General features: G+C 35.6%; 1 protein-coding gene across 2 annotated transcripts in view; it reads left to right on the top strand.

Annotated features, from left to right (window-relative positions):
- Positions 1 to 1101: 1101 nt before the first annotated feature.
- LOC107558237 (zinc finger protein PLAGL2-like) overlaps positions 1102 to 22761 on the top strand; it is a 39116-nt gene continuing 17456 nt past the window's right edge. For both annotated transcript variants that reach the window (XM_016241866.1, XM_016241867.1), the window contains exon 1: positions 1102 to 1265. The gene's annotated coding sequence lies outside the window, so the exon portion shown is untranslated. The remainder of the gene's footprint in view (positions 1266 to 22761) is intronic.

Below are 22761 nucleotides of genomic sequence, written 5' to 3' on the forward strand. Positions count from 1 at the left end.
TTCCCCATAGAATCAACATCCTCTCAATAACTTGGTTTGATGAATATCGGCATTTATTGTAGCCTCTTTTTCCTCATTAAATTGTTCTTCACTTGAAAATATGATGGACATTGTAATACAAACATCTCATCTTCAGCAATAACATTTAATAGATTAAAATAAATAGATGAAAACGTTTAATGTCAGGACAGAAAGCCTCAACAGGGCTTTCTCACACCTCAGAATTTTTGAAGATCATCCAAAGTTTGTTTACTTGTGTATGACCTTTTGTCTTTCTAATTGATTTCAAATAAAAAAAACATAGCTTGAAAGAACACTGTAAATAAACAGTAACTCCAATGCTCGTTTTTAGATGTATTGCTTACAGTGTCGATGTATTATTTACATTTGTAAACCTAAAATATAAACAATAAATAAAAAATACTTCAATAAACCTGCTAAAATAAGAAATTAGGTTTTGTACTAAGGTTACACTGTAAAATGTTTCCATTCATTTAACTTGCCACAAACTGTTTTATAAGTTTTCTTAATAAATATTAATAATAATAATAATAATAATGTTTTCTAAAAGTGCAACGAACTTATCACTGCATTCTGGCACTACTTTGATTTTACTTCCAGCAAAACAAGTCTAAAAGTTGAAATGTTTACATTATAAAAAACAACAGTTAACATTTCGAAAGAAATATCTTGAACGCCATGCAAACCACTGATACTTCCTTTACGCTTTTAACACATTCAATTAATAACCAGAGTTTGATTGCTTAAGACTGTATATATAGCTTGACTAGAGATTAATCAAAAGAGACATGATGAAATGTGCATTGCATTACAAAGCAGCGCGGCGTTCTGTATAAAATAAAGAGCTGCTTATTGACTCAGTCACCTTGCATTAAACATGCCTGCATTAAATAATTGAAAAACGCTATCGGCTGTCTCAATCCTTTTACTTTCGATGCACGTGCCTCATCACTCCCGCCGTTATCCATCATTAACCATAACGATAAATAAACTACAAGCCCGAACACACACAACACACGCGCGCGCACACCACAGTTTACCAGCCCCTGTGAAAAGTTTGTGAAAGTGGCCTGACGTCACACTCCCACAATGCTCGCGCGCCCCATAACTCTGCTGCTGCAGCCAGAGGAGCGCGAGACACTCAGGCCCCGAAAAAAGAAAAATTAGAGAAAAAAATTGGGAAAAATAATAAAACAACAGATCAAGAGGAGAAAGACCGGGAACGGTGGAGTGGGGCCCCCACGGTAGGTTTGCGCTTAGTCGCTGCTGGAATGTGACGGCGGTTCCTTGTGAAACTGACTAATGCGGCGCTGGAAAGTTTTTTGGTGGCAACTGCTCGTTTTTTTCTGCAAGTCCTCATAATGTAGCTGCACGCTCTGATGTGTGCATGTTTTTTTTAATGAGATCCCGATAATTAATATAACTCGCTCGGCCGCTGATCGATATGGCAGATGATACACGAGACCTTCATAGTAATAACACTGTTGATATTTTCTCTCGAGCCGACGTCATTTATTTTTGGCTTATTTTGTGAAACATCGCCGAGGCTCCGGGTATTTCATTTTTAATTGCACGTTCGCAAACTTCATCGATAAATACACTGCGGATGCATTTTGTTTACAAACCGATACACTTGCATTTGATCGACTATCGGCTCGGCTGTGTCTACTGAGGTTCGGTGGGACTTTGGAGCGAATAGTTGAATTTTAAGTAATTTCTGAATATTTATGCCTGTGCTGTGGTGGACACACACGAGCTGAAGCTCCGTTCCTGTTGAGTTTCAAACATTGGTTTATACAAACGCGTCTGTCTATGAATAGTTCACTGCTTGATTTGAGAAAGTAACACTGTTGGGCTGTAAATATACAACTATGTTAGGCTAGTTTGTCTCGTACTATAGCTCTACCTCCATGGCTTATCTGTTGCTCGTCATTTGTTTGCCACAGATCGGATGTTCCTGGGCGGATTGTGACTTTTCTATAATGCCTTCTTGTGTGAAAAACTGTTTGTTTGTGTATTCCTATCAAGAGGTACTCAACAAACAACAGTGTCAAGCGCTGGGTTGAGGCGTGGGCACCTCGTTCACATATTGCTTGGCTCCAGGGATGAAGCTAAGAATCACTCTGCTGAGAAATGATGACATTGTTTATGTTCCATAGTGAGAAATCAGCCAACTTTGTTTACACTGTAAACAAATTTAACCCACAAAATTGAAAACAAGTTTGTGCATTCACTTTGTGAGTAAAATCAAAGCGGTTTCAAAGTCATACCTTGAGTGATGAGTTTATGACACTTTTATAACAATATTGAATTGAAGAAAATATAGTTAAAACTGATCAAATTGCAAGGACAAATGGCAAGTTCATTGATAGATCGAAATATGTTGTTTACACAGAAGAGAGCTCACTGAAATGTTTTAAGATGTAAAAATAAAAGTCATTTAAAAGTTCATTTTTTGTTCTTTGGTCGCAGTTATGCTTATGAAATCTATTAATCATCCACCATTAAAGATCATCCCAACGCCAGTCACATGCACTAAACACCTGTAGATCTCTTTCTCAAATACCTAAAAATATGCATCCCGCTAAAACTGAAAACTTGAGTTTAACTGGTGCTTCAAATATGGTGTGAAATCAAAGGCACAATGTGCAAGTTTCTTAGTTTATCAAAGTATTTCTTTTTCAATATTATTAACCTTTTTCATAATGTTACTAATAAGTAAAATGCAGTTAAAACACTTGAAATGAATTGTTTAAAACATGTTTCTAGCATTGTTCATTAAAGTGGTTTAAGGTATAGAAATTGTAATTAAAGTTAATTTGTCATCGTTTTTTTATATATAAGCATAACTGTGACCAATCTTTAATTCACCAGTCCGCATGATTGCAACACTATTCAAACACCTGTAGCTGTGTGATATCTTTTTCTCAAATATATGCAGTGATGTTTTAAACATCGTGCATTACAGAGTGAAAGCTTTCATTGGCTTTGCCTTTTTATCTCATGCACTTGTTTGTGTTGTGTTAAAGTTATTTTTTGTTGCTGTGTGCATTGCAAATGATCAAAATGAAATATTTTACTTTGGCTGGATTCATTGGATGTGTGTGAAAAGATGGCTCTCTAACAGTGATTGATAAAGAACAGGTTGTGACGAGCTCTTGTTTGGTGGTTGTGCTCCATCATGGCCCTCTACTTCCACTGCCTCGAGCTACATAATAAGGAAATGGAAGTGAGATCGTCACGAGACAGTGCTTTTGTTACTGACATTGCATGTTGAAACGCATATTGTGATGTGTGAGACCATTTAGTTTTTCAGCATTGGCTTTGGTTTGGCTTCTGAGGATCTTTACAAGGGTTTGACTGATTAAAGCTAATTTATTTTCACGTCAAGTGTTCTTGCGTGTTAAATTGTGCGCTATAAGTTAATAAAATTGAGAAATGAGCTTAAAATATTTCTTACAAATATTTCTGGGTCTTGTTCCATCTCAGATGTAGTTGTATTTTGTTGAGCTTGTAATTTTTCGACACCTCGTCATGAGTTATTTCAAACATTTTCCTATTTGTCTGCTTTGAGAGATTTTGAGAGATGTTGTGTGATGTTTTAAACAAACGTTTCAGCGGTTTAATTTTCATGTGTTCTCTGAAAAGGCGTCTTGCATGCTTGATTCAGTGTGTGAGTTTGAGAGAGAGAGAGAGCGCGAGCATGTGTATCAAGGGGGGGGGGGTTCTCCTCTGAAAACATCCCACAATTCCATGCTCCTCGGTGGGTAACAGGCTGATTATCATGAGAAAGCACATCAGAGGGGTTAATAGGTAGGACAGGCTTTGGAGAGCACAAACGCTACTTAATACCCAGTGTAGAATGGGGATCAGCCCTCATCTGAGTCCTTATATCCTCCACTTATAGCATTGAGGAGTGAACAGGGACGATGCTTGCCTGAGATATGTGCCAAGTTGCATTAAAATAGCTATTTATTTTGCATTATGATTTAAGTGTTCTGTGACAGTAATATGGGCTTGTGGTTCAGCCGATGGGTTTGTTTGTATTTCCAGCTGTGAGCATGTTATATGTGTTTGTGTTGTGTCTAAACCCATGTCTGAAATGGGCGCTGGGGAGTGTTTATGTGGGCAGTATGAACAGTAGCTGACCTGGTCACTAAGTTGCCCCATAAAAAAGGGAGGAGAGAAAGAGAGAGATAAAAGCAGGCCAAGTTCACGAGGGCATTATAACTCCTCCGAGCCCCTTAACACCAGATTTGATTCTTATCAAAAAATTATTCATGTCCGAACCGACAGACACATGAAAAAGCATTCGTTCGGGATTCAGATTTGGAATGCCTGCAGACCTGAATGATTGTAGAAATAGACTTTTGCAACAAATATTATTAATTGCGAAAAATTTGAAACAGTGTATTGCATGTTAAATGCATATTACAGATATTAATTAGTATAGAAAGTCTTAGAAATGAACTCCAAATATGCTATAAACTTTTACTCTTTAAAAACATTTTTGTTTATTAATACATTTTAAGAGATGTTATTTATTGTTGTCACAATGGTTGTGTATTAAAGTACTTTTAAAGTTCTTTTTCACATAATATGGTTAACTTAGCAGAGATGGTAATGTTATTAGAGATGCACCGATCGATCGGCCAGGGATCGGAATTGGCCGATTTTGGCCGATTGAGCTATATTAGTGGAGCGCACAAGCCACGCTCAGTCTCAAACAGCTTGTTAGCCACAAATACCAAAATGAGTGAATAACTGTGCTAAAACGGTCAAATACATACAAAATGATGTCAAAATGCCGTTAAATAGTTGAGAAAGAGAACGCATGTTGTGTAACAGTATATTGGGTCCGTGGATATACTCTTAAAGGGACCGCAGTCCAATATTCCTGCTGCTGTCTGTCATGTTAATCAAAGAACAAAAGACAAAGAAAATCACTTTCTGCTCTTGACTCCAAACGTTTTATAACTTTAATGGTAAGCATTAATCTGTATTTAATTTTTACAATGAAGACTACAGAAATTAAAATCAAATGTAAAATAACACTGAATGTGTTGTTTTACAATTGATTACTTTAATTTCTGTAGTATTTCCAACCTGAATAAAAACTTACTTAACCTGAAAAACTTTCATAGCTCTCTTTATTCTATTGCATTTATTTGTGCTGTTGTTTGCAATTTTTGTATTTGTTCTTTTTTTATTAATGACTTTTTTTTATGAAAATAAAACTTTGCATTAAAGAAAAGTAGAGTTTGTTTGTATATGCTGTCGATTATAGTTCTTAAGAAAGAAAATCGGAATCGGCAAAAATCGGTATCGGCAGATCACACTAACAAAAAAATCGGAAATCGGAATCGGCCAAGAAAATTGCAATGGGTGCATCTCTAAATGTTATAGTTACATTTTTATGAATTTGTCATCAAACAATCAAGAAATTAAGATAGATAATAATAATGTGTAAAATAATAATACATTGATAACGTGCCATTGACAAATATTGTACTCTTACACAAAGATTTTGATCTTGGAATGTCAAATTGGTTGATTTAAATGAAAACATTCTCATTTGAATCTGTTTGGATTGTACTGTAATAAATGTTTTGAGATAACCTAAAAATTTGGTTTATGTGGTAACATGTAAATTAACCAGTTTTATTCTAGCTAAAATATTCAAAAATGTATGACAATAGTTTTAATACAATAAAATGTTATAAAAATATTATTTAAAAACAAACTATTTTAGATTTAGAAGGTAGAAGTCAGCTAGCTTCTTAAAGTAAACAAAGTTGTGTTTTTTTGTTTTTACAGTGTGGAACATCATAAATCTAACTGTTTATTGTCAATTTCTTAGTCAGAAACTACTTATTGTACCTAACTGTTTATTATCCTTAAACTTTTACTGAAGTATTTATTTTTAGCTCCCTCATCAATCAGCATTTGATATGATAGAGAACAAAGGAAGAAGATAAAACTGAAAGAAAGGAAAATATATATTTCTAACCAAATAATGTTTTCAGGGTCTAAACCGAATGTTAGGGGTACAGAACAGCGTTCAGAACGGGTATGAAACAACAATTTCAGCAATCGCTAATCCAAGCTCGTTAATTGCAGGAGAAAGCGTCATCAAGCGAACCGAACAATGAGTAATAGAAAAGTAACCCACACATAAATAGTGCACGCTAATGTTCTTGACAGCTTTGCAAAACAAGTCCAAACACAAAGTACACATGCCAACACACACCACAACCAAGTCGCACACGCTCAACAGAAGAGTGTCTTTTTTTCCTTTGCTGGCACACATTCTGACTGCACTTGCAGTATGCGACGCCTTTACATAGTAAGACGACGTTAGATGTTTGAAATGCATAGTGCCAATGTACATGAGTAAAGCTGTGCTTTTGAAAGCAGCCAGCCAGGTGTAGCTTTTCAAGGCCCGAGTCTATCCATCACTGAACACCACTTATGCTGCAACCCCTCCTTCTCTTCCTTCAGATCCCCCTCGTCCATTTTTCCACCCCAAAGATGGGTCTTCTTCCCCTCCAAGCTACTGTCTCTCTGCTATCTTTGTTGTGAATTTATTGTCTTGCTTCAGGAAATGTTCTGTACTGTTACTGTGCAGTAAATTTGTAATGTCTTTTAATGTGATTACCTCACTGTTAAGAAACATTTTATAACGGATTCTGTAAGTTACAAAAATCAAATAAAATAGACAAAAGATGCCATTAAATAACACAATGTATTGGAAGCTCACTAGAAATTATAGAAATGATCCCACACTGTAATAAACGGTAACCTGTAATTATTACATTAAGCAGCTATTTCTATCTAACCCTCAAACTGTAGTAATTCGATTTAGATAAGTAATACTTTTGAATTGGTTGAAATTAAATAATTTAGGTATTAGGTTTTCTGTTGCATCTGTCAAGTGACAGGCACAGAGTTTAATCCAAAAATAAAAAAAGTCAAAAAATTAACATGAGAAATTGATTGCGTAATAGAAGTACCGTAAAACCCAAAAAAAGGATATTCAAGCACTCGTTTATCCAAAGCAGCAATCCAGTTCCGGTTCAGAGGAGGGCAGCGTCTTTTGAGCTTGTTGTGTTTTCATTGAGGAGGAAATAGTGAATTACAGCCGTAAAAGTCACGTGATGAGAGGCGGTACTTCTGTGTGGCTGTGATTGGCTGATCACTCTGCCAATTAGATAATGCACACCTATTGTGTGCACTACTGTTCTTGGCTGGTTGATTCATGAATGACCATCCACTAGAACAGCTCAAATTTTTACTAACATCTCAAATGGCAAATACAAGTGAGCATATGTTATGAACTGATGGTAGATTGTGACTGTATGAGAAAACAAACAATCAAAAACAGGCATATGGAAAGGATGTGAAATAAGATCAACTTTATGAACCTCAAACAGTTACCACAGCGCTCACAGACACACAGTCATGTACAGAGAATCCAAAAGACCTTGAGCGTGATTAGATGACTCAGAGGAAAGAGGAAAAAGAAAGCTGCATGACGAGGGAGAGAGTCACAGAAGAGGGCTGGAGGAAAACATTTATCATTCATGTCGTCGTTTGAGTTGTGTCCCACACATATTAAAGGCACCTATAATGAAGAAAAAGCAATGTTTTGCTTTAGAGAGAGGGTTTGTTTAGTTGTGTATTGATGTATAAAGTGTTGGTCAGAAGTAGTTATCCAGTGAGGTGTCAGGTGTTTTTATGAGTTCCTCCGTTTACCGGTGGATACTGCAAGTAAAGAAGGAAAATTAAAGTTGTGTATGCTATGATTTGATTGGTAATCATATAATTAAATATAATGGCAATCAAACAAACATTTACAAAAACAAGCTGGTATGTGACACCCCAACTTGCATTCTTTCTTAATTTTCTTAACTATACATTAACTATAACTAGAACAACACAGAATAAGGAAAAAAGCAACAATGACTTATTTACACAGAAAATGGTCACATTTTAGATTGGGGAGCAATTAACTAACTATTTCCTCATTAAACTCCTAATTTCCTGCTTATTAATAGTTGGTATAGTTGTTCCGTTTAGGTATTGTAGGATTAAGAGATCTAAAATATGGTCATGCAGAATAAGGCATTAATATTTGCTTTATAATTACTAATAAACAGCCAATATGCTTGAAAAGCATGCACTAATAAGCAAGTAGTAAATAGTGAGAATTGGTCCCTAAACTAAAGTGTTACCGAGAAAATGTATGAAATGAAGAAGCTTCAGTTGTGCTTAAGTTGAGCCTTAAGTCTTAAGCAAAGTACTCTTTTTTTGAAAGTATTTACTTAAATATGTTTACTTATTATACATTTAATACTTAATATATTTTGTATTGTTTATATTTATTATAGTTTTATGTTATAATGAGCGGTTCAAAACCAATGGTCAGTTTTCGTTTTTGTTTAAATGAGGTCTTTACCTAAATGAAAAATATATATTTATGATGTTTTATATTCTCTCTCTTTCTTTCCCTCCTTCAGCTGCTCCCATTAAGTGATGCCACAGCAGAAATATTATATTATATTTTATTTTATTTATATCTATTGTATTTTTATATTATATTTAATGAGCGGTTCTTTAAAAGCAAAGCTCAGTTTGTTTTAGTGTTTTAATATTTATTTTATTGCTTGGTTTTTAACATTGAACACATCAACCGTTAAAGGTCTAAAATTATTCTTGTTGTTGATGTTTAAATAAGGCTTTTACCTAAGAGATGCCAAAATCCTTCTTTTTCTTTGCTAATTGAACTATACCAATTTTCATCAAATTAGTGTATATAAAAGGTGATACATTTATTTAGTGTCTTGCGATTATAGACTTGCATGATGCATTCTGGGGCTTTATGAATGCAACAGCAGTCTTTCATTTGGTTTATAAGGGACAATTTCTGGCAAATGTTTTCTTATTTCTCCTACCCTCATTCACTTTGTGAAGCTCTATAAATTGGCTTTATTGTTCTGGAGCGCTGCTCACAGCTCTTCATTAATGTGTGTGTTTGCGCATTGGTGTTTTTACTCCAAGTGTTCATGCTGGTATAATTTGGCTTCCTGACGTGGGACTTGTATGCAAAGTGCATGTTTGTGCGAGCAGCGTGAGTGAATGTTTGCTCGCACGTTGACCATATTGTGAGTGAAACTCTAAATCAGAGAGCTTGTTTGAACAGGAGCTATTTAAAGTTGAAGATGAATTTCTGGTGATTTAATGTGAGTTTGATGGAGAAATGTTTCCTGGCAGCACATGAGAGCGAGGTGCTTGCCGTCTCATTGTGTGCGGTCAGGTGTGTGGTCCAGCGAATCCATTGTCACGTTTTCAGCTGCAACCAGGAGAAGAATCGCTAGAAACTCTTGGTGTCCGTATTCACTCAGAAAATATATGAGTGGAGGAGGAAAGAAAAATAATGAAAGGAATCATGTATCATGATGTAAAACTGTTTTTGAATGTATTTTCAGAAAGGTTGCAGCTCAAATATGAGGTTTTCTGCAGCAGATGATCCACAGTAACACTCTCATTGATGCTTTTCGGACAATCTTAAAAAAAATATGTGGTCTCTCCCTCTCTTTCCTCCATGTATTCTCAGTTTAACCACAGCTCACTCCAGTGGCAACATAGCAAAATTGTAGATGCCGATTTCCTCTCAAAGGGATAGAGAGAGAGAAGAGGAGAAAAGGAGAGAACAAAGAGAAAGAAATGAAAAAGAGAGCGAGAGAAGCTCTGGTGTTAACAAATGACCTCTGTTGCTTGCTTTCTTCCTCTCTTTCATTCTCCCTCCCTCTCTCTTCCTCACAAAGTCCAGAACAACAACAACAGGAGGAGAGAGAGAGAGAGAGAGAGAGAGAGAGAGAGAGAGAAATTAAAGTAGAGAGAGGACTGTGGGTCTCTTTCTGTGTGCCCTCCAGTGGCAGCATGGAGTTTTCAGTTTGATTGAAGGGCCCTTTTCTCTGCTGTGTGGTGTGAAAGCTGTCCTAATTGAATGATAAAGTGGCCCGAGATGGAGTCCAGTGAATAGGCAACAATACACAGCCTGTGTGTGGTAGAGGGTTTTTTTTGGTTCTCGTCCAGGCCGTTTTCTCTCTCTCTCTCACTCTCTCTCGCCCCGCTGTGAGTGGGGGTCCCATTATCGAGCGCTCTGCTAGATTCGGTCACATGACTCCTCCCTGCCCGCTCGCCCGGCCCCTCCCTCCCCTGCCGAAGACCGGCCAATCAGACAGCAGCAGGATATTTCTCAGCGACCATGTGGTTGAATGCCCTCATTTAGCGAGCAGCTGACTCACAGCACATGTCTTTCTCTATCACACACTTCACCTGCCGGACGCTGGCGAGAGAGAAAATTCCATTGCCGTTCATTTTGAGCGTATACGCCGTAAACTATGGAAAGCCATATGGGTCATAATTCGCATGCTTTTCACCGCCGTATCAATATTAAAACGCCGTTTTCATAACGCCGCCAGGCGTTAAATAAGCGCCGTTAGGCGATAAGTTAACGGCAGACGCCACCACGCGTTAAAATAACGCCACACGCCGACCGACGTTAAGTTACCGCCACTTAAGATGCAGATTTATTTGCTCATCTACATGGACACACCTCTCATGGCTACAAGGACTCTACGGCAAGTCGGAGCATCCAGTTTGCAAGAGCGCGAAGATGGCAAGTACAGCCCTTACAATTCTAGATCTAGGGGGAAAAATGCCCCTGAATGAGCTTTTGTCTCATAAAGTTATCACACGAGTCATGAATGAGTGCAAATTTGGAAATTATTTTATACAGAAATGACTCCACTGCATGGGTGTCATCACCAGTTTTGTGATTTTGAAATGCAGAGTAATTGTCCCTGGACTCCTTTAGAATGATGGGAAATAATGGGTTCAACCAATTCATATTCTGTCTGTTTGTATCATCTAGGATTCAGGATTTAGCATGCACATTTCTTGACTCTACTCAACTTCCTTACTGTGCTCTTGTTGAACTTCCTCTGCTGTTAGTACCGCTAGCGCTGCAGATCCTTCCTCTCATTCAGCTGTTGTCCACATTGAGTTTAAATATCTGCTGCGGGATGTGGAAAGTCAATCTCATCATCAGGTTCAGGCATTTGTGCCTGCTCAGCTTCATCAGCCATTACAGTAGTCTGAGTTTACCGTTGGTTTTCAACACTCTGCACTGTAAGAGAAACGCTCTGATATTATATAAACCATATATATAAACCACTTTATATAAACCACTTTTAGCCCCGGCTCCTGCTACGCTATAAACTTGTTGCTGTCTTGCAGGATCTGCCGTTAACTTATCGCCTAATGGCGCTTATTTAAAGCCTGGCGGCGTTATGAAAACGGCGTTTTAATATTGATACGGCGGTGAAAAGCATGCGAATTATGACCCATATGGCTTTCCATAGTAAACAGTCCAGACTGGCTCTGTGGGTCTAACTGTAGTGGGACCGTATTCGATGAACGTGAAACGCTCTCTTCTGTCTAATCAGAGGCAGATGTTGTTCATCTTTTGATTCGATTGCTACTAATAAGGATGTGATTATTGAGTAGTTCACTAGTGGGTCACTAGCTGATTTTAGATGGTAATGCTTTATAATTCATTAGTGTAACACCGATTATGTGTTACAAGATCTTTTATTTTTATGTTCAGTACAAAACTGCACTGAATGAACATCAGTCTCATGTAGATGCTCTGCTCTAACTAGCTAATTTATGTTATAAGAAGAGGCTAGATTTTATTTATTTATAGACTTGTTTTTAAATCACAGGTTTGGATCAAGGAGTTTTTGACGTGTTAAAATGATTAATGTAATCCCCCCCAGTTAAACAGCATAGTGTTATTCAAGATGGAATCAAAAGGCAGTATACTAAAATTAAAAAAATAACATAAAAGACCATTTGTATCACAAATGTGCCTCTAAGAAGAAGTCCACTCTTAAGTTTCTGTTTGTCCTCTTTTAAAAGTTTCTACATCATTTGGAAGTGGTTTGTAATGTCTCTTGAAATTGTTTGTAAGTTCACTAGGTTTTTTGACCCAGCTTGCTTCAGTTTGTACTGCCAAAATAAATGTAGAGATGCATAATTGTTTACTTACATTAACAGTGTCTCGATGAATATTACAGTGACTGTGTGCTGCTGCCTTGCTGGGGTCTGTTTGCACATTGGCTCTTTAGCGTACAAAGCTGACCTGTTTGGTTAGCAAAGACAAACACAATCTGAGAATTTTTGTTTTCTATTAACAAGTACATGAGATTAATGTCAATTGTTATTTTTTCCTCTTAACTCACAGACAAATATGCCTGGAATTTTTTGGTATAAAAGACATCAATGTGTGATAATACACAGTAAGATAAAGAAGATTAAGAAAAAAATTATTTTATTCAGCAAAGATGCAGAAATCTGATCAAAACAGACAAGGACATTTAAAATGTTTTTTTTATTTCAAATAAGTGCTGAACTAAACCAGAAGATTCAACAGGAGAGGAAGAGAAAGACGAAGAGCTAGAATTTATTTTAAATGTTTTTGTTTTTTTTGCATTTTACAAGATTACTATTTTTGATTAAACAAATGCTTTCTTGAGTATAAACAACTTCTTTCAAAAATATTTTTTAAAAGTCTTAGCGACCTAAAACTTGTGACCAGTAGTTAATATATCTATACTTTTAGAAAGACTTCACAGCAATATTACAAAATAAATAAATAATTTTCAGGTGAGAAATGACTCCACTGCATGGGTGTCATCACCAGTTTTGTGATTTTGAAATGCAGAGTAATTGTCCCTGGACTCCTTTAGAATGATGGAAAATAATGGGTTCAACCAATTCATATTCTGTCTGTTTGTATCATCAAGTTTCAGGATTTAGCATGCACATTTCTTGACTCTACTCAACTTCCTTACTGTGCTCTTGTTGAACTTCCTCTGCTGTTAGTACCGCTAGCGCTGCAGATCCTTCCTCTCATTCAGCTGTTGTCCACATTGAGTTTAAATATCTGCTGCGGGATGTGGAAAGTCAAATCTCATCATCAGGTTCAGGCATTTGTGCCTGCTCAGCTTCATCAGCCATTACAGTAGTCTGAGTTTACCGTTGGTTTTCAACACTCTGCACTGTAAGAGAAACGCTCTGACCCTTTATATAAACCACTTTTAGCCCCGGCTCCTGCTACGCTATAAACTTGTTGCTGTCTTGCAGGTTTCCTCAGAGCCTTTCCTGAGACACTTTTTTTCCCACATAGATCTTTTTTGATATATACAATAACAATTCATAATAGCCAACAGGGTTGTGTGCCATTCAGAATTGAATTTAGCATGCAGTTAAATTCCATTTCAGTTTTAAAGGAAAGGTTCACACAAAAATGAAAATTTGCTGAAAGATTACTCAAACTGGGGGTGTTTCTAAATCAGAACAGATTTGGAGAAATGTAGCTTTACATCAATTTCTCACCAAGTGAATGGGTGCCGTCAGAATGAGAGTCCAAACAGCTGATAAAAACCACAATAATCCACATTCCTGTCCATCAACTAATGTCTTGTATAAAATACGTTTTAACTTTACACTGTCACCTCTGCCCAAAATACAAGTCCATAAGCCATAATAACATGTTCTCCAGTGAAAAGTCCATTTCCTGTTGTCAAAATTCATCAACATATTTGTTTAGAACAGCTTTAGACTGTTTTTGCTCGCGAACGGTGCTTGATTTGTGTATATTTCTCCCTGCTTGAGATTAAATTACCTTTTCACTGGAGAAAGCAATATTTAAAGATGTTAAAAATGTCTTAATGATGGATTGGTTTATTACAAACATGCAGCTTGTGAATTATTGTGATGTTTTTAATCAGCTCTTTGGACTCTCATTCTGACGGCACCCATTCACTTGGTGAGCAAGTGATGCAATGGTACATTTCTCCAAATCTGTTCCAATGAAGTAGCAAACTCATCTACATCTCGGATGGCCTGAGAGTGAGCACAGTTTCAGCAAATTTTCATTTTTGGATGAACTATTCCTTTATTATATTTAAATTAAAGTAGCAAACAGTGTATGAAGTAGGATCAAATTTAATTCATTGTTTTTTAAAATGCATATGACTCATTTTTAACTCGAAAATAACAGTTTGTCAAGTCTTTCTAGGATGCATTACTTGTGTTGAATTTCTTGCTTTTGTGTGCAACACTAATTTAAAAACGGTCATATTTGAGCATCTTTTCACACTGTAAATCTGGAAGTAAAGCCGTAAATATCCTTGTAAAGAATGTGAATTTGGTGATGGACCACGGACATGGAATTTTACAGAGGATCATCTCCTCCTCTTCTGTTCCTGGTGCAGAGCCAGCTCCATGCAGCCTTGCATCCATGTGCAACAGGTATGAATAAACATAGAAGTAGTCCTACATAAACCTCCTGCTATAACCTGCAAATCCTTTGGAAGGACACGAGGTCCTTGATGTTTCTGGGTCACGGCCAGGTAGTAAGGGTGGAAATCTTTTCAGGACCTGTCTCCACTCCATTCCTCAGAACCACATGGCCGAGATATTTGACTAATGTCCAAAAGTATGGCATGTCTCAGAGGACAGTTACATTCTTTCAGTGTACTGAATCCTCAAAACAAGCAATTCTATATTCCTAGACAAACATGGCATTGGCAGAGGAGACTAAAATGTTTAAGGATTCATGCTGTTCAGCTCGACATCACATTCTGGAAGGTGCTAGACTAATTTAAAACATTTGTTGGTGTCACGAAGGCAGATTTAATGTGGGTTGTTTTCACTAGATGTACCTTCACTACTTTTATCTACATCTATGAAATGGAAGCATTGACTGTGGCGAGGGACTTTCCTCAAAGCTACACAACTATTTAAGATTCTTTGATTGAACATCTGAAAATCGACACCTAGCCAGATTGCGTCACTCTTGTTATTTACGACTGTAGAGGGAGATGTCAAGGGGCTTTCAGCGTTTTGGAGCTTCTTTAGGGTGAAGTGCGTAATTATGTGTCACTGATGTGTCACATAATATTTCTTTAGGTTGAGGCACAATCTGACCACCTGTACTTTCCGTTTCCAGTTTGCAATTGAGAAGTAGCTGACACTTTAGTAAGTTGAATGCAAGTGCATTTGCACCATAAATTGTGATAAAGCTGTGCGATTAGCCCATCGTTGGGTGATAAGAGTTTGGCCATTACAGTTTTTTCTCACTTTTTTTGTGAATAACTTTACTCATTGTCATATGCTGCAGATTGTGTGTCCTCTAGAACACAGTGTTCTTTATGTACGCTCCTTTTTCATCTCACTTTCAGATTTTGCGTATCAAAGTCTTGTCAGGTGCCAGCTTCAGTACAGTACACAACAAACACTATTGGGTTAAACATGGGCATTGGTTAAAATGAACCGATGACCTACTAAACAGATTCAGATGTTCGGTCACAGATCGAGCTGTTAGTGTAAAAAAAAAAGAAAGAAGTGATTTCACTTGAAGATTTAAATAAACTCTACAGCAGGGTTCCCAAACTTTTCCATTCCACGACCCACCTAGACAAGTATAATCTATTTCACGACCCACCAAAATATTTGAGATCAAAAACAATTGACATTAAGCTTAATCTTAATTAAAAGTTGAATAGCCTATGGCAGAAATCAAGTATTTAAGAAAAATAACCATTTTATTTTATAGTACAACTGTAAAATTTCACTACTAATATTTACGTTTTAATTTCTTTGTTTACAGACGTTAAAATATGAAACATGTCCATATAAACTTGTAACACGCTGACTAACAATAGAGCTAATGTACATTACGCATTACAACAAAGGCCTGCAGGGGGCGCCAACAGCCTGATGATTATTTTTACACATTGCTGTGCGATCTAATACTTGTTTAATATTGACCAAGCACCATTTAATTTAAATGTCCACTTAATCTTTAATATTTGGCCATTTATTTAGGACAGAAATGCTATAGTCACTGTAATTAAATGAATATGTGGACATCAAAATGTGTAAACTCAGAATGAGGGTTTAAGCTTTTATTTTGAAACCGCAATGTATTCTCCTGTGTTTGCTTAGATTTATAAATGATTTACCTTACAAATCTGATTAAATGCCGCACGTTGCGTTCCCAGATGAACGTTATAATAAACCCAAACTCACAACAACATGCAGCGATGGATTTTGAGACGCTCCACACATATAAATGATAACAGTTCCTGTGGAACTACTGTGAACGGAGCCGCATGTACATAACCTACACGCATGGAAATAATTAAAGCGCATATACTGTATTAGAACTGCATAGTATATAATTATTTAATTAAATCGTAGCATTTGTGAATTCACAATTATGCTTAATTATTTAGGTTTAATATATCATGCATGGAAAACAGACTAATAATGTGTTTTATACATTCTCTTCTGTGAAATGCGCCACTTCCGGTATTTTGCCGGTTAGTCGACGCGAGCAAAATGAAGCCGAGGATTTTAAAAAATCGAATAGTCGAATAAAATCAACGAATCGTGACAGCCCTAGCTCAGTGGTTAAATAAATAAATAAAAATAAAAGATTTTTGAAATTATTTGGCACATTTTTTCTCTGTATAGAGTTGATATGGTAGGAAATAATATGTAATGTTGTCCATTTTGTTATGCTAGTATGTGGAAATGTTTAAATCTTTTTGTGTTACAATTAACCCCGCGTTTCTGCCCCGCTCACCCCATACATGTAAAATGCTTTTTACAGACCGTTTCCTTATTGGTGGGTAGCCAAAGAACGAAAACAGCACCGACTCAAACAGACGATAGAAATGAATGAACATACCTGAAACCGTTTTCGTAACATTTGAATTTTTCGGTGTATGCAATCTCATGCAGAATACAGCACAGTGAAGTGAGCGAGTTTCTTCGCAACGCATGTTTTAAAGGGGTCATAGGATGCTACATGCACTTTTACGAGTTGTTTGAACTGAAATGTGTGTTGGCAGTGTGTGTACACAACCATCCTATAATGATAAAAATCCACCCAGTGTTTTTTTTGTAAAAATCTGGTTAAATGTTTTCCCCTTTCTCAAATCGAGCCGATCTCAGATCTGTGTGATCTCACACATACAGGCCCCTCCCACGATAGTTTGATTGACAGTAGCGTTTCAGCACAGACTGGACTGGTGTCTTACCTAGTGTTGTTTTTGGCGGCCTGTTTTAATTTGAGTTTTAGTCTAGTCTTTGTGTGAAACTGTCATTTTAGTTTTTATTAGTTTTAGTCACGTTCATACTCTTTTTAGTCTAGTCTAGTTTTAGTCGACTAAAAGTCTGAGCATTTTAGTCTAGTTTTAGTCGACAAAATCTGATGACATTTAGTCTAGTTTTAGTCAATGAAAATTGTATTTGTCTCTTTTTAGTAATGCAATTCTATTTAACCCAGTCAATATAGTATAAGTACCTAGTAGTATAGACAAAACCAACATTTTCTTTTAGTTTTGACAGGGTAAAAAAAAAGGGGTTTTTTTACACTACCATTGAGAAATTTTAACCAAACTATGTTACAGACTTTTCATTAAGACCCTAAAGAATCATATCAACTTGTGGAAAATGGGCATCCTATGACCCCTTTAAATCATGGACTTGTGATTCAAAAATCGCACTAAGGATATTGCAATTCGTAATTAATGTTGGTAGGCTATATCGTGCAGCCCTAGACTGAACTGTGTGAGTGTGTGTGCTATTGAAACGCAAATTTAGCTGCAGCCAAGTGACTTTGTGCGACCCACCATGTCCCACTCTGTGACCCACGACCCACAGTTTGGAAACCCCTGCTCTACAGCATCATCTAATTTTTAAACTAAGTTTTTCAACAATCTAATAGTTTGTACATATACATTACCATTCAAAAGTCTTTAAGAACTGTATCAAAAATACAGTAATATTGTGACGTATTATTACAAATTAAAATAACAGTTTTAATACATTTTAAAATACATTTTCTGTGATGGCAAAGCTGAATTGTCAAGAAACATTTATTTTTATTATCAGTGCTGAAATGATTTGAGCTACTTAATTTGTCATGTTTAAGTAAACATGGTTGTGGGGAGGGGGTGGGGTTGTGTTACAGTTAACACATGTCCCTCCCAACTAGATATGGCTCAGGTCTCTCTTTCGGTGTGAGTTTGTGGATTTTTTGCGCAATGTTTTCGCCTGTTGTTTGCCAGGCAGAAATCATGAAGTTAAATCACATCTCTCCTCAACAGGGCATGTGATTTGAAGTATTGTTCATGCCCACACCACAAATCTTGCAACCTCATGAAGTTGGTTCAGTGAATCTCCAGAGTGTGTAGAAATGTAATCGAGGCACAGAGTGGCCAATGTTTAAGAAGATAAAATATATTTATGATTTAAAATATACGTACAAGTGAAAGTTGCGAATACAAGTGTACTATATACTAAGTTATGAGAGTGAGTGTGTAGCCTATATGTGGTCTTGGTATTCCCTACTTTATGGGGACTATTTCGTGGTGCAGAAAGTTTTGTGTAGGGAATAGGGTTAAGGTAATGGGATAGAAAATACAATTTGTGCAGTATAAAAACGTATAATACATAACATAAAGATTATGCCTATGGAATGTCCCCATAAAGCATGGAAAGCATCAGTGTGCGTGTAGGTTAACATTGAATTGAGCAGGACTGAGGCAGCAGTCTGTTAACTATTTCACCGTTCATGTGAAACCCAAACCCTTTCAGCACATAGCGATCAAGCCACACACACACAAACACACGCACAGACTAACAGAAAGACATTCTCACCCTCTGTGCCCCGTTACACTCTGTTGCGCACATACACACAAAAAGTTTGTCCTGATCAGGTCTTTCTACTAGAGACTGATGTTTTTGACTAAAACGATACAGATTATTTTAATGTTGATGTGTCTGATAATCATTATGCAAATCTGATTTTTAATGATTGATTTGTTTTTGCTTTGTGACAATTAAATTATCCTTATGCTACTACAAAAATTTTAATATTTGTAATATTAACAAAAATAATTATAATGCATGTTCTAATAATAATAATAATGCTTGTTGTTGTTATTATTATTATTATTGATTAAAAATGTAAAATCAAATATTTAATTAAATTAACCTTATGCTACAACATAAGGATAATAATAATTAAATTCATACTAATAATAAATAGTTAAATTATTTTATGCTACAACAAAAATATTATATATAAAAATATTTAATTTTTAAATAATTAAAAAATATTTTGAATAATAACAAAAATAATTATAATGCATGTTCTAATAATAATAATGCATACTCTTATTATTATTGTGTAAAATATTAAGTAAACTGTCTAAATCTAAAGATCAAAACATTATAAATATTTCTATTTATTCAATTTATAAAATAATAATAATACAATGAATGATTACAACAACAACAATAATTCATATTTGTTTATTATTATCATCATTATATAAATAGAAATATATTTTAAAAAAAATTATATTTTAATATCTATATTATTATTTAATGTATAATTTTATATTAATCTTAATAATGATTGTTATTATTATTTATTGCAATATACTTTTAATATGTACATATATTTTTATTAGTAATATTTCAGTAATGATGGCAATAATAACAGTACTTAATATTTGTAATTATTATCATCATCATCATCATTATCATTATATAAATATAAATATATTAAAAAAAAAATTTTTTTTAAATATCTATATTATTACGGAATTTATCATTTATATTATTCTTAATAAGGACTATTATTATTTATTGTAATATACATTTAATGCATGTACATATAATTTTATTTTTAACATTTAATTATTTCCATTTTTTATTTTATTCTAATAATAAATTCTACTTAACAGTTTAAGTATCAAAAGTTCCTTCTTTTTGATGTCTTTGTGCATGAAAAGGAATTTATCTACATGCGCACACACACAGCAGCTCAGCGTTTGTGGTGTTGATTGGTGGGTGTAGGTAGTGGGCTGGAAGACCACCCCGGGTTAGACGGCCATTGAAGGGAGAACAAGTGTTTTTAGCTCCAGGGAAGGATAGAATAGAAGAAGAGAGAGCAGCGTCTTAATGAATAACTGCTCTGCCTCGGTGTCTTTCACCTCACAGCCTACGGGGAGTCCTCCCCCCGATGCACACACATCACTCTCTTTCTCTCCACGGCCCTTTCTTCTTTCTCTTTATCCTCATGCAGGACTTTCATTGCACATCAGTACGGTGAACTCGTGCACCAGAGCTTTGTTGCTTACATCAATACACACGTCTTTGTGTGTGTGTGTGTGTGTGTGTGAGCGAGGAGCGAGTTGTAATGCATAGCTGATCTCTATCTGTCATCAGAGAAGCTGCGAGAGATTGCTTATGGAAGGGCCCCACCTCACTGCATCACAATTCACGCTTGTTCTTCTGTGATAAGTCATCAAATATCTACACTGATGGTTCTGGTGCAGACCCTGAAGCTCAGTTTTACACACACAGAACAGAACATGTGTCTGTAAAATGTGTCAATAAAATGACAAAAACATACCATAAAAGTACTCAAACTGAAATGAAATTAAAACTATATGTGACCCTGGACCACAAAACCAGTTTTAAAGGGTTAGTTCACCCAAAAATGAAAATTAGCCCATAAATTACTCACCCTCAAGTCATCCTAGGTGTATATGACTTTCTTCTTTCAGACGAATCCAATCGGAGTTATATTAAAAATTGTCTTTGATCTTTCAAGCTGTTTCATGGCACTCAGCGGGTGTTGCATGCATCTGTCCAAAAGAAATTGAATAAAAAGCGCCCATCCATAAAATAAGCTTTGTTATTTGATGTATGGTTTGTTAGCATAGGACAATATTTGGCTGAGATACAACTATTTGAAAATCTGGAATCTGAGGATGCAAAAAAAATCAAAATACTGATAAAATCGCCTTTAAAGTTGTCCAAATGAAGTTCTTAGCAATGCATATTACTAATCAAAAATGAAGTTTTGATATATTTATGGTAGGAAATTTACAAAATATCTTCATGGAACATGATCTTTACTTAATATCCTAATGATTTTTGGCATAAAAGAAAAATCTATAATTTTGACCCATACAATGTATTTTTGGCTATTGCTACAAATATACCCAAGTGACTTAATACTTAAGATTTTTTATGTGTTTTTAAAAAAGTTTCTTATGCTTATCATGCCTGCATTTATTTGATCAGAAAATACAGGGGAAAAAAAAAATGTAATGTTATGAAATATTATGGCAATTTAAAATAAATTATATTTTAAAGCACATTAAAATGGGAATATTAATAAAAACTATAATAGTATCTCAATGATATTAAAATAACACTGCTGTGAAAATGCTCACCAGCTGTTTCAAAAGCTTAATTGCTTGCATTAAAAAAATAACAGTTTATCATTTTATTTATTGCAATGCTCAGGATTAAAATGTGTTTTGATATGTAGTTATTGACTAAAGTAATAAAATATCATAATACAAAATATTAAAATTGCATTAGAATATTTCTTACATATAAAAATATGAATTCATCTGATTTTGGGAGTGCTGATACTGGGAGTTTTCACTGTGCTTGTCTGTATTTTCAGGATTTCAGAGCAGAGTATGTGACTCTGACATTCAGACAGACTTCAATCCGAACCTAATGCTCCAGTGTGAAGCAGCCTCTCAAAAGAGATGTTGTTTGGGTTATGAATGAGCAGATGTCTGTCTATGTCACTGTCCCACAAACACATGGCTGTCACTTCTCTGACGGAGCGTCCGGCGGTGAGATGCAGAAACTGATCACATTTCGAAATAAATGAGGAATGCGTTCTGCTCCGCAACCATTTTTGCTGCTTGTTTATGCAGGAATGTTATTTTTTACCGCTTTGACTCTCCCCTCCTCCTCATCTCTCCTTTACTGCACATCCTTCTAAATCCAGACGGGAAAGAAGGGAGAAGTGGGCTCTCCTGCAATAAACAGAAATGAGCTAACTTCGGAGTTGATTGACGGAAATGCTGAAAGAGAGAGAGAAATCTATTGTAAAGTGTTGCCGATATCTGTAAGCAAAAGGGTAGTGGAAACAATGCCTGTTGTTTTAAGCGGCGCTGACGAAGCTTAACTTAGAGATTGTTTGTTGCTGACTGCGTCTATAAGAGAACGAAGGGAGAGAAGAAACAGAGAGCAGATTTTAGTGTGCATATTTTCTCGTCATTCAAAATAAAATCTACACTTGTTTGAAACACCGTTTGATTAGAGACGTCTAAATAAAAGTTCAGATGTTTCTGTGAGTGAGTAATTACGTTTTATTGTCAGGTTTAACTCATAAAAGTAAAAATGTACATTTTAGAGGTGATTAAAGTTTGCACAAGTTTATGATTAAAGGTTTAACGCAACGCAACAGTTTCAACATCAGGTTATTTCAGTTACTTGTGATGGCATGGTTCGCAACGTTTTTTTTAGACTTAATCTACTTTGAAGTATAACTAGCATCTTGCAATGTAAATATAAAGTTTAAGAAGTGTGAATATGTTTATATATACACACTACTGGTAAAAAGATTGGGGTTGATAAGATTATTTGATGTTTTTAAAGTCTCTCATACTCACCATGTATTTGACCAAAAATACAGTAAAAACTATTTAAAACGATTGCTTTCTATTTGAATATATTTTAAAATGTAATTTATTTCTGTGAAGCAAAACT

Source organism: Sinocyclocheilus grahami, unplaced genomic scaffold, assembly GCF_001515645.1.
Source record: "Sinocyclocheilus grahami isolate Dianchi unplaced genomic scaffold, SAMN03320097.WGS_v1.1 scaffold637.1, whole genome shotgun sequence".
Taxonomy (NCBI): Eukaryota; Metazoa; Chordata; class Actinopteri; order Cypriniformes; family Cyprinidae; genus Sinocyclocheilus; species Sinocyclocheilus grahami.